Genomic DNA, 14,724 nt, shown 5'->3' on the forward strand with positions numbered 1-14,724 from the left:
ATACAAGCACTCATCCACGATCTTCAACATTCCGCTTCGCCTGCTGCTGGATCTTCAATTCCTGAGACAACTCAGCTCTCCCAGGTCACTCTACTTCTCAACGAAGTCAAGGGACTCAAGGATCTGCTGAATGTAGTCTTGTCATTCCAAGCCCAGCAAGCTAAGCAGGATTCACTTGCCAAGTTGGCAGAGATACAGCTGTCAACAATTCAACATCTGAACTCTCTCCATCAGTAAGTTCAGAAGTTATCTGCTGTGAACACTGACTACGCCACTTCCTCAGAACTCAAGACGCTTTTTGCTCAGCTACATACTGAGCAACTTAAGACAAATGAGCAAATGGTGCCCTATAGTCAGTGCTCAGTCGAGCAAATCGGTGAGGCCATCAGGCTACTTAACCTCAACAAACAAGAGATGGATACTGACGCGTTGAAACAGAATGAGTTGCTATCTCTCGCACAGCAATCCTTCAATCACATCCGTCATAATAATATCCAACGTCATCATTATGACTCAGCTCTCTTGAAAACTTTCCACCAAGTCTTTGCTGGCCTCTCAGAAGCTCTCATCTGGCAAGCCAAAGCTGAAGCTTTCAGTGTAAATATGCTCAGTGCTGCTGATCTTCATATACCAGTAGAAGTATCAGCTGATGGAGTTGCCATTTTTGATGGCGTAAACGAAAGTGCTGACAAACTAAAAGAGCTTTCACAAGAACTTTCTCGTGCTGTCTTAACCGATGCGTTCAAACTCCCTGAAGTTGACAAAACGGGGGAGAAAGCGCAAGCTACCAGAGCTCAGCATGAGCGACGTCAGTACGAGCGAAGTCAGTCATAGGGCAAGAAAAAGAAATAGATAGGCTAGGTCTTAACATTTGTAATCTATGTGCTATGTTGTTTATTTCTTTTGCTGTGTAACTGCTGACTTCTTTCAACTTATATATCATACTTACTTTTCTTATTCAAATACTGAGTTATGATATATGCTAATAAGTACTGAGTTATTATGTATCTTCATTTATATCAGCTTTGTTTAACACTTATAATATTTGACTAAAAGATATGCTGATAACATGTTTGACATGAACCTATACACTTATGAAATATTCTGATAAGAACTCATTGAACAACAAATTACTCAGCGCGCTCTATATGTCTAAAAACTTCCGCCTAACACTGAGTAAATAGAATATGTGATATAGCTGACCTATATCTGAAAACTGGCCTTAGACTTACTCATTTAAATCCTTAAATGTCTTAAGAAAAACTAAGTCAATAGCTCAACCCTTACGGGGGAGTTTGCTTAATTATACTAGGTCAACTATCATGGGGGAGCTCATACTGAGTTCCTTGCTGAACAGTTTTGCCAACATCAAAATGGGGGAGTTTGTTGAAACATCTTTCTACATAATTTTGATTTGACAAAATTGTTTAAGTATAAATTAAAATACATATTCTAAACACACTAAGTTTAAATGCTTTGATTTATTCTACTAATGTGTTTGTTCAATGTTGAGTATAAATGTTATAAGTCATAAGGATTGGAAGGCCCAAGCCCAATACGGAAGCCAAGGCCCAAGTCAAACAACTCAGTACACTCGGCCCGCGTATATCAAGACGTTGCCGTTTTGTTCAAAACGCAACTCAGCAATCGGAAGGATCTAGAAGACCTTCGGGAACAACTTCAAGATGAAGCTGCTGAGTAGTCTCGACAAAGCGTACAAGACAGCAGCTGGCAAAGGAAAACTTCCAGACAAAGTGTTTCCTCTTTTGGCAAAGTTCGGACGACACAGTATGCTGTCCAGTTGACTTTACCATAAAAGGAGAGACCATTTGCTGTGCTGACCGAGGACAGAAGATACACGATTGTGATTGGCCGAGAGCTCTGTGCAAGTCAGGATGACAACGACACATAGCCATTTCCCTTCAACGGTTATTTCGAAATTCAAAATGACCGAATGACCAGACGTCTCTATAAATAGTGCCATCACAAGCTTCACAACATATAGAACTTGATCAAGCCATTACGCTGACCAAATCTCTACAAGTTCTGCAAGCAAGAAGCAAAGCAAAATTCTTACACTACATTTTCATATCTGTGTAAAAGTCTAGAGTGATTGTAAATCGTCTAAAGTGTCTTAGCACATCTTTGTATTAGGACAAAAACACTTATCATTTCTAGAGATAGAAAGGAGAGGCTGAGTACTCGGTTTTAAGTACTCAGCGGAGAGATTAGGATTGAGTAGAAGTATAGAGGAAGGTACTCTTGTCATACTCAATTGCTGATATTGTAAAAAGTTTAAGGCTCTACCTTTAAAGAGCTCAGTAGAGGATTTGAAATCTCGGACGTGTTCCGGGGACAGGACGTAGGCTTAGAAGAAGCCGAACCTGGATAAATCTGCTGAGTGAAGTATTTCTAAACCTTTGACTCCTTATTTATATTGCTTGCTTAAACAATCAAAACTGTCCAAGTCAAAAGGTCAAGTTGAGTTGTGCGCATTAAAACGTAAGAGCTCAGGAATAGACTCTAAGTGCTATCTCCTGACTCAGGCTAAGAAACTGACCTAGTCACCTGTTGACTAAGCCAGTATCTTGCTATTTACTCAGCGCTGCTGTTCAAACCTTTTCTTTAGTAAAAAAAGTATGCCTAAATTGCGAAAAAGTTTAAATAGTTCATAACCCCCCCTTGGAACTATACTTGCAACTAGTTAAGGGACCAACAAAATATACTTCTCGATACAAACTTCAATTCAATGAACTATTTTGCAAAAATAATTATAATTATTCAAATATCCCCTTAATATAATTATAATGACCCTATGTAAGAGTTGATTCTTTGGTCTAAAGTTGGTGTAACTATCAGTGGTGAAAACAGATGATTACGAGAATGAACCAGGCCATGATGAAATGCGGCTGAAGTACTAGGAATATCTTCAGCCTTTTGATTAAGTTGAATCTGTTGAAACACCTTTCCACAAGATTTTGATTTGACAAAATCATCCATGATTAAGAGGCAATTAAATTTAGATGCTTTGATTTAATTGTACTAATATGTTTGTTAAATATTGAGTGCAAAAATATATAAAGTTAAGACAGGACAAAAGTCAGCATAAACGAAGCTGAGTAGAACGGAACTCAGCATGACAGAATAGAAGCTGAGTGGAGTTAAAATTCAGAAGCAAAATGAAGCTGACTAAAGTTGAAGACTTCTTCAGGAGTGGTTAAACAGAACGGAGCTGACCTAGAAGGAACTCAGCATAAACGTTGAACATTCGAAAAGAACAAACGAAGCTGAGTAACAGTCAGGACAACATGAAGGATCCGTTCACTAAAAGACAAAGTCTGCCAATCTTCTGCACCAATAATTGGAACCTCGAAGACACCTAAAAGACTAATTCCAAGAGTCATGGGACGTTGGATTATTAGAAACAGACAACTGGCACAAACAGACAAACCAGACGCTAGAAGACAAACCTGACGCCTGAAGAAAACAGAGAAAGGGAATGGAGGTGCAGTCTGAAGCTTTCCAGAAATTGTTCCCCAAAAGAGCCGTTTTGATGTTAACGGTTAGGACATTTCAAAATGATCAAATCTACAGATTTCCTTCTATAAAAGGACAATCGAAAAACTTGGATAAACACCGAAGCATCAAAAGAAAAATACAAGAGAGAAAGTTTCAAAAGCACTCAAATACAAAAAGGATCTTACACCAACTTTTCTATTCTATGTGTAAATGCTAGATTGATTTGTAATCATCTAAAGTGTTCTTTAGTTCAAAAGGAACAAGTCTGTGATCAATAGGAATATTGAGAGTGTAAAGCTGAGTGTTTGGCTGTAAGCATTTCAGTGGTAGAGAAATCTAGGTGCTGGGTTGTAGCACTTAGTAGGAGTTGAGTAGACGAATAGAGGAAGGTACTCTTGCATATTCAACTGCCTTGTAATCGATTTGTGCTCTACCTTTAAAGAGCTCAGTATTGGATTCAAAAATCCCGGAGGACTCTGGGGACTGGACGTAGGCAGAGAGGCCGAACCAGGATAAGTGATACTGAGTAATCTCTAAACTCTCTCTTATAATTGCATGTGTTGTTTACTTTATTTACTCAACATATAAATTGTCTAAGCTGATCTTGAGTAAGTAAGTGGTGCTGAGTTAGAAGCTGACCTCCAAGAGTGTCAATTCTCAACTCACAAGAAAACAACTTTAGTCAACATCTGACTAAAGCTGTCTTCAAACATATCTCACCAAGCTGAGTTAATAAACTCTCAAAATAACTTCCAGTCAGCTTAATTAAAATGTGAAAAAGTTTAAATAGTTCCTAACCCCCCCCCCCCCCTCTTGGAACTAATTACTAAGGACCAACAAGTGGTATCAAAGCTTAAGCTCACTACTCAAAGATTTAACAATCTTGAGCTGATCCCGAAAAATGGGTGAGAATAGCACTCGGTTCCTTCCAGGAAACCAAACAACACAGATACTCCCTGAGGGACTATCAATCACTAGACCTCCCCTATTCTTTGGGTCAAATTATACATTCTGGAAGAATAGGATGAAAAACTTTATTCAAGCCACAAACATGAGTGCATGGCTTGCAATTGTTCAAGGTCCACATGTGCCATACAAAACTGTTAACGATGAGAAAATTGTTAAAAGTGAGGCTGAGTGGACAGAGGATGACCTCAGAAAATTACAAAATAATGCTTCGGCTATAAATATGCTTCACTGTGCGTTAGATGCTGCAGAATACAATAAGATTTCAGGTTGCGAGTCAGCACAGGAGATTTGGAAGAAGCTTGAAGTAACCTATGAAGGCACAAGCAAAGTTAAGGAGTCTAAAGTCAATTAACATATGAGACTCTACGAGCTGTTTGAGATGAAGGAGAATGAAGACATCTCAGAGATGAACGCAAGGTTCACAAACATTATAAATGAGCTAAAAAGGCTTGGAAAGAACTTCACTGAAGAAGAACAGGTGAAGAAAATTCTGAGAAGTCTGCCCAAGAGCCGGCAAGCAAAGAAAACAGCCGTAGAAGAAGCCCAAGACTTGACTACCTACAAATATGATGAGCTGATCGGTTCCCTGCTGACCCATGAAATCTCTATGAAAAACTTTGAAGCCAAAGAGAAAGAAAAATCAGAAGATAAGAAACAAAAATCCCTTGTCATGAAAGCTGACTCAACTGAAGCGGAGTCAACTGATGATGAGGAACTGGCCATGTTCACCAGAAAGATGAAAAAGCTGTTCAGGAGAAATGATGGAAATGGCAAAAGATCATTTAGAAGAAATGATAAGTACAAAGCTGAGTCAAGTGACAAGTACAAGAAGGACAGCTCGAAATCTGTCACATGTTTTGAGTGTCATCAAACCGAGCACATCAAGTCAAGCTGTCCCAACCTCAAGAAAGAGAAGAAGGGAAGCAAAAAGGCTATGGTAGCCACGTGGAGTGACAGTGATGAGTCAACATCATCTGAAGCTGAGCAAAATGAAACAGCCAATATATGTTTTATGGCAGATGATGGAGCTGACCAATCCCAATCTGAGCATGCTGACCTCTCTGATGAAACTGACCAGGAGAATCACAACAATGAGGTAACTGTTGAAACACCTTTTCCACATAATTTTGATTTGACAAAATTGTTTAAGTATAAATTAAAATACATATTCTAAACACACTAAGTTTAAATGCTTTGATTTATTCTACTAATGTGTTTGTTCAATGTTGAGTATAAATGTTATAAGTCATAAGGATTGGAAGGCCCAAGTCAAACAACTCAGTACACTCGGCCCGCGTATGTCAAGACGTTGCCGTTTTGAACAAAAACGCAACTCAGCAATCGGAAGGATCTAGAAGACCTTCAGGAACAACTTCACAATGAAGCTGCTGAGTAGTCTCGACAAAGCGTACAAGACAACAGCTGGCAAAGGAAAACTTCCAGATAAAGTGTTTCCTCTTTTGGCAAAGTTCAGACGACACAGTATGCTGTCCAGTTGACTTTACCATAAAAGGAGAGACCATCTACTGAGCTGACCGAGGATAGAAGATACACGATTGTGATTGGCCGAGAGCTCTGTACAAGTCAGGATGACAACGACACATAGCTGTTTCCCTCCAACGGTTATTTCAAAATTCGAAATGACCGATGACCTAGACGTCTCTATAAAAAGTGCCATCACAAGCTTCGCAACACACAGAACTTGATCAAGCCATTACGCTGACCAAATCTCTACAAGTTCTGCAAGCAAGAAGCAAAGCAAAATTCTTACACTACATTTCTCATATCTGTGTAAAAGTCTAGAGTGATTGTAAATCGTCTAAAGTGTCTTAGCACATCTTTGTATTAGGACAAAACACTTATCATTTCTAGAGATAGAAAGGAGAGGCTGAGTACTCGGTTTTAAGTACTCAGCGGAGAGATTAGGATTGAGTAGAAGTATAGAGGAAGGTACTCTTGTCATACTCAATTGCTGATATTGTAAAAGGTTTGAGGCTCTACCTTTAAAGAGCTCAGTAGAGTATTTGAAATCTCGGAACGTGTTCCGGGGACAGGACGTAGGCTTAGAAGAAGCCGAACCTGGATAAATCTGCTGAGTGAAGTATTTCTTACCTTAACTCCTTATTTATATTGCTTGCTTTAAATAATCAAAACTGACCAAGTAAAGAGGTCAAGTTGAGTTGTGCGCGTTGAACGTCTGAGCTCAGGAATAGACTCTAAGTGATATCTCCTGACTCAAGCTAAGAAACTGACCTAGTCACCTGTTGACTAAGCCAGTACCTTACTGTTCACTCAGCGCCGCTGTTCAAACTTTCTTTAGAAAAAGAAGTCCGCCTAAATTGACCTTAAAAAGTTTAAATAGTTCCTAACCCCCCCCCCCTTGGAACTATACTTGCAACTAAACAAGGGACCAACAAGTGGTATCAGAGCTTAAAAGCTCACTTTAAAAGGTCTAACAACCTTGAGCTGATCCCTACCATGGGCGAAAACAGCACTCGGTTTCTCCCTGGAAACCAAACAACTCAAATACTGCCTGAGGGGCTGTCCATTACTAGGCCTCCCCTATTCTTCGGGTCAAACTATACCTTCTGGAAGAATAGGATAAAAAACTTCATTCAGGCTACAAACATGAGTGCCTGGCTATCCATAGTCCAAGGCCCGTTTGTACCTATCGAGGTTATGGCTGGCCAAACAGTTATAAAAGCTGAGGCCAAATGGACAGAGGATGATCTTAAGAAGCTCCAAAACCATGATTCGGCTATCAATATGCTTCACTGTGCGCTCGATGCTGCAGAATATAACAAAATCTCAGGGTGCGAGTCGGCACAAGAGATCTGGAAAAAGCTGGAAGTCACCTACGAGGGAAAAAATAAAGTAAAAGAATCCAAGGTGAATCAGCAGATGAGACTGTACGAGCTGTTCGAGATGAACAATGATGAGGGCATTTCAGACATGAACGCAAGATTCACCAACATCATAAATGAGCTCAAGAGACTTGGGAAAATCTTCACTAAGGAAGAACAAGTTAAAAAGATACTCAGGAGTCTTCCGAAGGACTGGCAAGCAAAGAAGACAGCAGTTGAGGAAGCTCAGGATTTAACCACCTACAAATATGACGAACTCATCGGTTCATTGCTGACCCATGAGATATCCATGAAAAACTTTGAGGTGAAGGAAAAATCTGATGACAAGAAGCAGAAGTCACTTGTCATGAAAGCTGACTCCACTGACGGGAGTTCAACTGATGATGAGGAGATGGCTATGTTCACAAGGAAGATGAAAAGGTTGTTCAGGAAGAACGACAAATATTCTAAAAAGCCTTACAAAAAGTTTGATAAGTATAAAGCTGACTCAAGCGACAGCAAATACAGAAAGGACAGCTCAAAGACCATTACATGCTTTGAGTGCCATCAAACTGGCCATATTAAGTCAAACTGCCCCACGCTGAGGAAAGACAAGAAGAGTGGGAAGAAGGCAATGGTGGCTACTTGGAGTGACAGTGATGAATCTTCATCAACAGAAACTGAGGCCACCGAGTCAGCGAAGATATGCTTTATGGCTGACGAACTTGCTGAGCCATGCGTCTCTGAGCATGCAGACCCATCCATCGCATCAGATGATGAAGAGCAATCAAATGAGGTAATTTCTCTTCCCCAGCTCAGAAACGATATGGTTAATGCCCTGAGTGACCTCTATACACTTGTTAAGAAGTGTAATAAGAAGGTTAGAGCACTCAGCAGGCGCTGTGACGAAGTGGAAGAGGTCAAACTGAGTGACCTCAGATACCTTCTTCAGGACAATTTGACTCTGCATGATAACATGAAGATCATGCATGAGTATGTCTCTGAAGTCCAGTCAGTTTCAAAGAAACTGAGGAAGGACGTCACAACCATCCAGAACCAACTAAAGGTTCCTAAGAAAAATAACATTCCTCTGAGAACTCAGTACCGAGGTACTCGGCAGAGATGGAATCCCCAGCGAAAATTCCAGTGTGACTTTTGTGGGAAGTTAGGACACACCACTAAGGTGTGCTGGCACGCTCAGCACTGGGGTGCTGACAAGTCAGTAAAAAATCCTAAACAGAAGGTCAGTTGTGACTTCTGTGGAAAGAATGTCCATACTGTCCATGTATGCCGCCATAAAATAAAGTATGATGATATACCTGTTGCACCTAACAAGTCAGGACCCAAAAAGAATTGGGTACCTAAAAGTAACTAGTTACAATGCAGGTAAGCCTGAGATGTGCCGAGAAGTCAAAGATGTGGTATATTGACAGCGCATGCTCAAGGCATATGACGGGTGATGAAACTCAGTTCATCACGTTTGAACGTAAACGATGAGAGAGCGTAAGTTTTGGAGACAACAAGAAGGGTAAGATAGTAGGCTCAGGAACCATCGGAGGTAATCCTACTATTGAATCTGTCTCCCTAGTCAGCGGACTCAAATATAACTTACTCAGCGTAGCTCAGCTATGTGACAATGGGAGAAAAGTTATATTTGATGCTACTGGATGTAAAATATACGAGGGTAAAACAAATGAGTTAATTTTAACTGCCCCTCGGATAGATAATGTCTTTATGCTAGACTTAGAGAAAAAGTTTTCAAAAACTGTGTGCTTAGTAACAAAGGAAGAAAATTCCTGGCTATGGCACAGGAGACTTGGTCATGTAAGCATGGACCTCCTGGCCAAACTAGCAAGAAAGAAATTGGTTGAGGGACTGCCCGAACTTAAATTTCAAAAAGATCAATTATGCCACGCTTGCCAAGCTGGAAAACAAACCAAACAATCTTTTCACAGTAAAAACATTGTCTCAACTAAACGTCCGTTAGAGTTGCTACACTTGGATCTCTTTGGTCCAGTCCAGCCGCTGAGTCTGGGTGGAAGAAGATTTTCCTTGGTCATTGTAGATGACTTCTCTCGGTATACGTGGGTCATCTTGCTGACCAACAAGGATGAGACCTTTGAGACATTTTCAAATTTGGTTAGAAAAATTGAAAATGAAAAAGACCTAAAATTAGCTCATATCCGTAGTGATAACGGTGGAGAGTTCAAAAACCAAAAGTTTGTTGAATTCTGTGAAGCCAGCGGCATTGACCACAATTTTTCTGCTCCTAGAACACCTCAGCAAAATGGGGTTGTAGAAAGGAAGAACAGAACTCTGGTTGAAATAGCCAGGACAATGCTGGATGAGTATAGGCTTCCAAAGTATTTTTAGGGAGAGGTTGTTAACACAGCATGCTACATTCTTAATAGGGCTCTAGTTAGACCTATACTCAAGAAAACCCCCTATGAACTTTGGAAAGGACGAAAGCCCAATATTGGATACTTTCGTGCCTTTGGCTGTAGATGTTTTATTTTAAATACCAAAGATAGCTTAGCAAAGTTTGATTCAAAAGCTGATGAGGCTATCTTTTTGGGCTACTCAACAAACAGCAAAGCATACAGAGTTTTTAATAAGTGGACTCAAGTTTTAGAAGAGTCAATACATGTAGAGTTCGATGAAACTGACCCTGCAGGTAGATACCAGCCGCTGACCGAAGATGATCCAAACTCAGTAACCATCGCTGACCCAGAACCAGCTACTGAGTCATTCACGAAAAGGCTGACCAAGAGTAAGAGTGAACCTAAGATTACTTTTACTGACCCATCTACTTCTGCAGAGATTGTTGAAACAGGAACAGCACAAGACATAAATCTACCCAAAGAAATAAGGATTCCATGAGGGCACTCCGAAAGTGCAATCCTTGATTCTGCTGGGAATACCCTGATGACGAGGAATCAACTCAGGAAGTACCTCAGCAATGTTGCTTTCGTCTCAGTACAAGAACCGAAGAATTTCACTGAAGCTGAGTACGATGAATTCTGGATGAATGCAATGCAAGAGGAGCTCGATCAATTTCGAAGAAATGATGTATGGGAGTTAGTGCCTCATCCAAAGAGTCAAAAGACCATTGGAACAAGATGGGTCTTCAGGAACAAGATGGACGAATAAGGAAACGTAGTTAGGAACAAAGCAAGGCTTGTAGCTCAGGGCTACAGTCAGCAAGAAGGTATAGACTACGGTGAGACCTTTGCCCCAGTGGCAAGGCTAGAGGAAATTAGAATATTATGTGCATATGCATCTTAAATGAATTTTAAATTATTCCAAATGGATGTCAAAAGTGCATTTCTTAATGGAGTTATAAACGAGGAGGTTTATGTAAATCAACCTCCAGGTTTTGAGGACCCTAAGTTCCCAAACCATGTTTACAAACTCAAAAAGGCTCTGTACGGCCTCAAACAAGCACCACGTGCTTGGTATGAGAGGCTGACCAGTTTCCTGCTGACTAGAAATTACGTCAGGGGCAAAGCTGATACAACCTTATTCATTAAGAAAAAGGGTAAAGATACTCAGCTGGCCCAAATTTATGTTGATGATATAATATTTGGTGCAACTAACGAATCAATGTGCAAGGAGTTTAGCAAACAAATGCAGACTGGGTTTGAAATGTCCATGATGGGAGAACTCAACTTCTTCTTCGGTCTTCAAATTAAACAAGGAAAGAATGGCATCTTCATCAGTCAAGCCAAATATGCCAAGGAGATCTTAAAGAAATATGACTTGGAAAATTGCAAGCCAATATCCACTCCTATGGGCACTGACACTATCCTCTGTGCTGATGAGAATGGTAAGTCAGTAGACAGCAAGTTATATCGAGGTATGATAGGCTCTTTACTTTACTTGACAGCCAGTAGACCAGACATTCAGTTTTCAGTATGCTACTGTGCTAGATATCAATCTAACCCTAAGGAATCTCATTACATTGCTGTAAAAAGGATCCTTAGATATTTGCAAAGCTCAGTGAACGCAGGTTTGTGGTATCCAAATACTCATGATTTTACACTCATCGGATACACTGACACTGACTATGGACGAGATAAGCTGGAACGAAAAAGCACCTCTGGAGGATGCCACTTCTTAGGAAGCTGTCTTGTATCCTGGTTCAGCAAAAAGCAGGCGTCAGTAGCCCTGTCCACCACTGAAGCTGAGTACATTGCTGCTGGTCATTGTGTTGCTCAAGTCCTATGGATCAAGCAACATCTTGAAGACTATGGTGTTCAAACGAAAACAATTGAAGTCAAATGTGACAACAAAAGCGCAATTGATCTTTCCAAGAACCCAATTCAACACAGCAGAATGAAGCATGTCAGCATCAGACATCACTTCATTAGAGACCATGTACTCAAGGGTGAGATCAAGCTGACCTTTGTCCCAACGGACGAACAGCTTGCTGATATCTTCACGAAGCCACTGGCCCGTGAGCAGTTCAGCATACTGAGAGAAGCAATTGGTATGTTTAATCCTCTTCAGTAAATTCCTGTGCTAAATTAATATGAATGCTGAGTGAATTACATGCTGAATGATTTTTTGTTTGCAGAGTATCTCATTGAAACTGACTGAATATACAATACTGAGTACACTTGCACACTGAGTAAATTAGTTTAGAACTTGACCTTAAAATCATTCTTAAATAATGCACTGACCACTCAGAATATCAAACGCTTGACATTCTAAATACTGAGTGATTAATCCGTTAGCATAAATGCAAAGCACGCGTATAGCCTAGGATGACGTATTCGCCGTAATGTGTCATAAATGCCAGGATCATTATCGGTACATGATCCCAAGGCAAAACTGACACATGGATTCGATTAAGATCCACACCGTTCATTTCGTCTATAAATTATGGGTATTTCCCCATCTTTTACTCTTTACGCTTAATCAATTCTTAAGGCAAAGAAATCACTTAGAACTTCTTTTCTTTCAAATTCCTCTAATTCCTCCATCTCCGAAGAATGACTAAGTTATCTTTCAAAGTCTCCGGTGCCGGCCACCAAAAGTCCAGCTCCGATGAACCTTCACAAAACCCTTCTATACCGAGCAAGGGTAAAACTGGCCAAACTTCTGGAAAAGAGAAAGCTGTTAAGATCAGGACCTACTCCAAGGTCTTCGACAATATATCTGAATGGAAGGTAGAACCCTCCAGATGGGTTTCGGAGCACTTTGTGCAGAACGAACAGCCATTTGCCGAATGGATTTCTAAAAACGAGTGGACTGGGCTATTCTCGGTCAGGGATGAGACATATCCTGACCTAGTGAGGGAGTTTTACCACAACCTCAAGGTTGCCAGTGACTCCGCCGACTACCTAAGCACTGAAGTAAAAGGGAAAACCATCTTCATCAACCCTCTGTACATAGGAAATCTCCTCCAGCTCAAAACTGAGGGAGTAAGGCTGAGGAAGTCAGGAGATCAGGACAAAACCGACTACGTCTATACCTTCTGCAAACCTGAGGGTCACTCAGGAGAGATCTTAGCATCTTCAATGGGACAGCACCAGAAGATGGCTCACTACCTGCTGAGCTACTTCATTTACCCAAAGATCAACTGCACTACATCAGCAACCAACTTTGAACAGTGCTTCATATGGCACATGCTGACGTACACCCCCATCAACATGCCGGTTTTCTTAGTTGCTGGGTTTCTATGCAGCACGGGTACGATGAGACTTGGGTCACTCATAACTCGAATTCTTCTTGACCACAAGATTGATCTCAAAGGCGAGGAATCCTTCAGAGGAACTGAGATCACAGCTGCCTCGCTGAGGGCACTTAAATTTGGACAACCCTTGAAGAAGGGAAAAGTTGCTGCTGCTGGTCAAACTGACCAAGCTGAGGAATCCACTGCTGTGCCTCAGAAAGGGCGACGATCTAAAGCCCCATCTTCTCGCAAGAGAAAGTCTGCTGAGACTCTTTCACCAAATGTTGAGTCTCCTGTAAAGAGGCAGAGGTCAGCTGGAAAGTCAGCTGAAAAAAGAACCAGGCAAGATGAGCCTGGAGCTAAGGAAGCTGCTGAACTACCTCAGAAGAAGCAAAGGACTTCAACACTGGAACCTCTGGACGTTATACCGACCAACTTTATTGTACCGGGTGATTCTCATTTCACTCAATGCCAAGGTACTGATGCTACGGAAACTGAGGTCCAGTTAGATGACCACTTCATCTCCCAAGTTGAGGAAGAACTTGATGGAGACAGCACTGCTGAAGAAGAAGCTGAAGCCAGTGGTCAGGATGATGCTGAGGAGTCTGAAGAGTATGACAGCGAAATCGAGGTTGAAAATGCTAACACTGGGTTAGAGTGTGGAGCTGTGCAAACTGACACCGAGTTAGTTGCTGGAGTTGAGCAAGTTTAGCAAGTTGAGCATGCTGACCAGACCCATACTGAGCACAAGGAACCTTCTCCTACTCACTCAGAAGAACCTGCTCATCATACCACTCCACCGCGTAGAAGGCGAAAGCTGGTTAAGGCCAGTGAGAAAATGGTCAGTGAACCTCCTGTGCAATCACCATCTATTCCTGAACTTGTCCTCTCCAAGACAACAAAGGATCCTTCTACTGTCAAACTGACATTCTTCAAGCGGCAATCCACTTCAACTTCCTCCGCGCCGTTGGAAAAACAAGCCTCTGTTTCTTCTCAACAGGAACATGCCGACCATAACACTTCAACCACGTCAACTAGTCAGGTTGAACCGACCACTGCTCATGCTGTCTCCTCAAGCATGGTGCTGACTCCCCATCTTTCCACCGTCAGCACAGACAGTGTTCGGGGTATTACTTCTACAACAACTCTCTCTGATGATCAATCAACAATTCCTCCAACTCAAGTGCAGATTGAGCCAACTCATCTAGTCACTGACCAAGGTACTCTCTTCACTCCACTTTCTTCTAGTCATACTGATGTACATCGGGATGCCACTGAGTCCGGCAAATAGCTCATTGACTCAGTACAAGCACTCATCCACGATCTTCAACACTCCACTTCGCCTGCTGCTGGATCTTCAATTCCTGAGACAACTCAGCTCTCCCAGGTCACTCTACTTCTCAACGAAGTCAAGGGACTCAAGGATCTGCTGAATGTAGTCTTGTCATTCCAAGCCCAGCAAGCTAAGCAGGATTCACTTGCCAAGTTGGCAGAGATACAGCTGTCAACAATTCAACATCTGAACTCTCTCCATCAGCAAGTTCAGAAGTTATCTGCTGTGAACACTGACTACGCCACTTCCTCAGAACTCAAGATGCTTTTTGCTCAGCTTCATACTGAGCAACTTAAGACAAATGAGCAAATGGTGTCCTATAGTCAGTGCTCAGTCGAGCAAATCGGTGAGGCCATCAGGCTACTTAACCTCAACAAACAAGA

The sequence above is a fragment of the Euphorbia lathyris genome, chromosome 2 (assembly GCF_963576675.1).
Source record: "Euphorbia lathyris chromosome 2, ddEupLath1.1, whole genome shotgun sequence".
Lineage (NCBI taxonomy): Eukaryota > Viridiplantae > Streptophyta > Magnoliopsida > Malpighiales > Euphorbiaceae > Euphorbia > Euphorbia lathyris.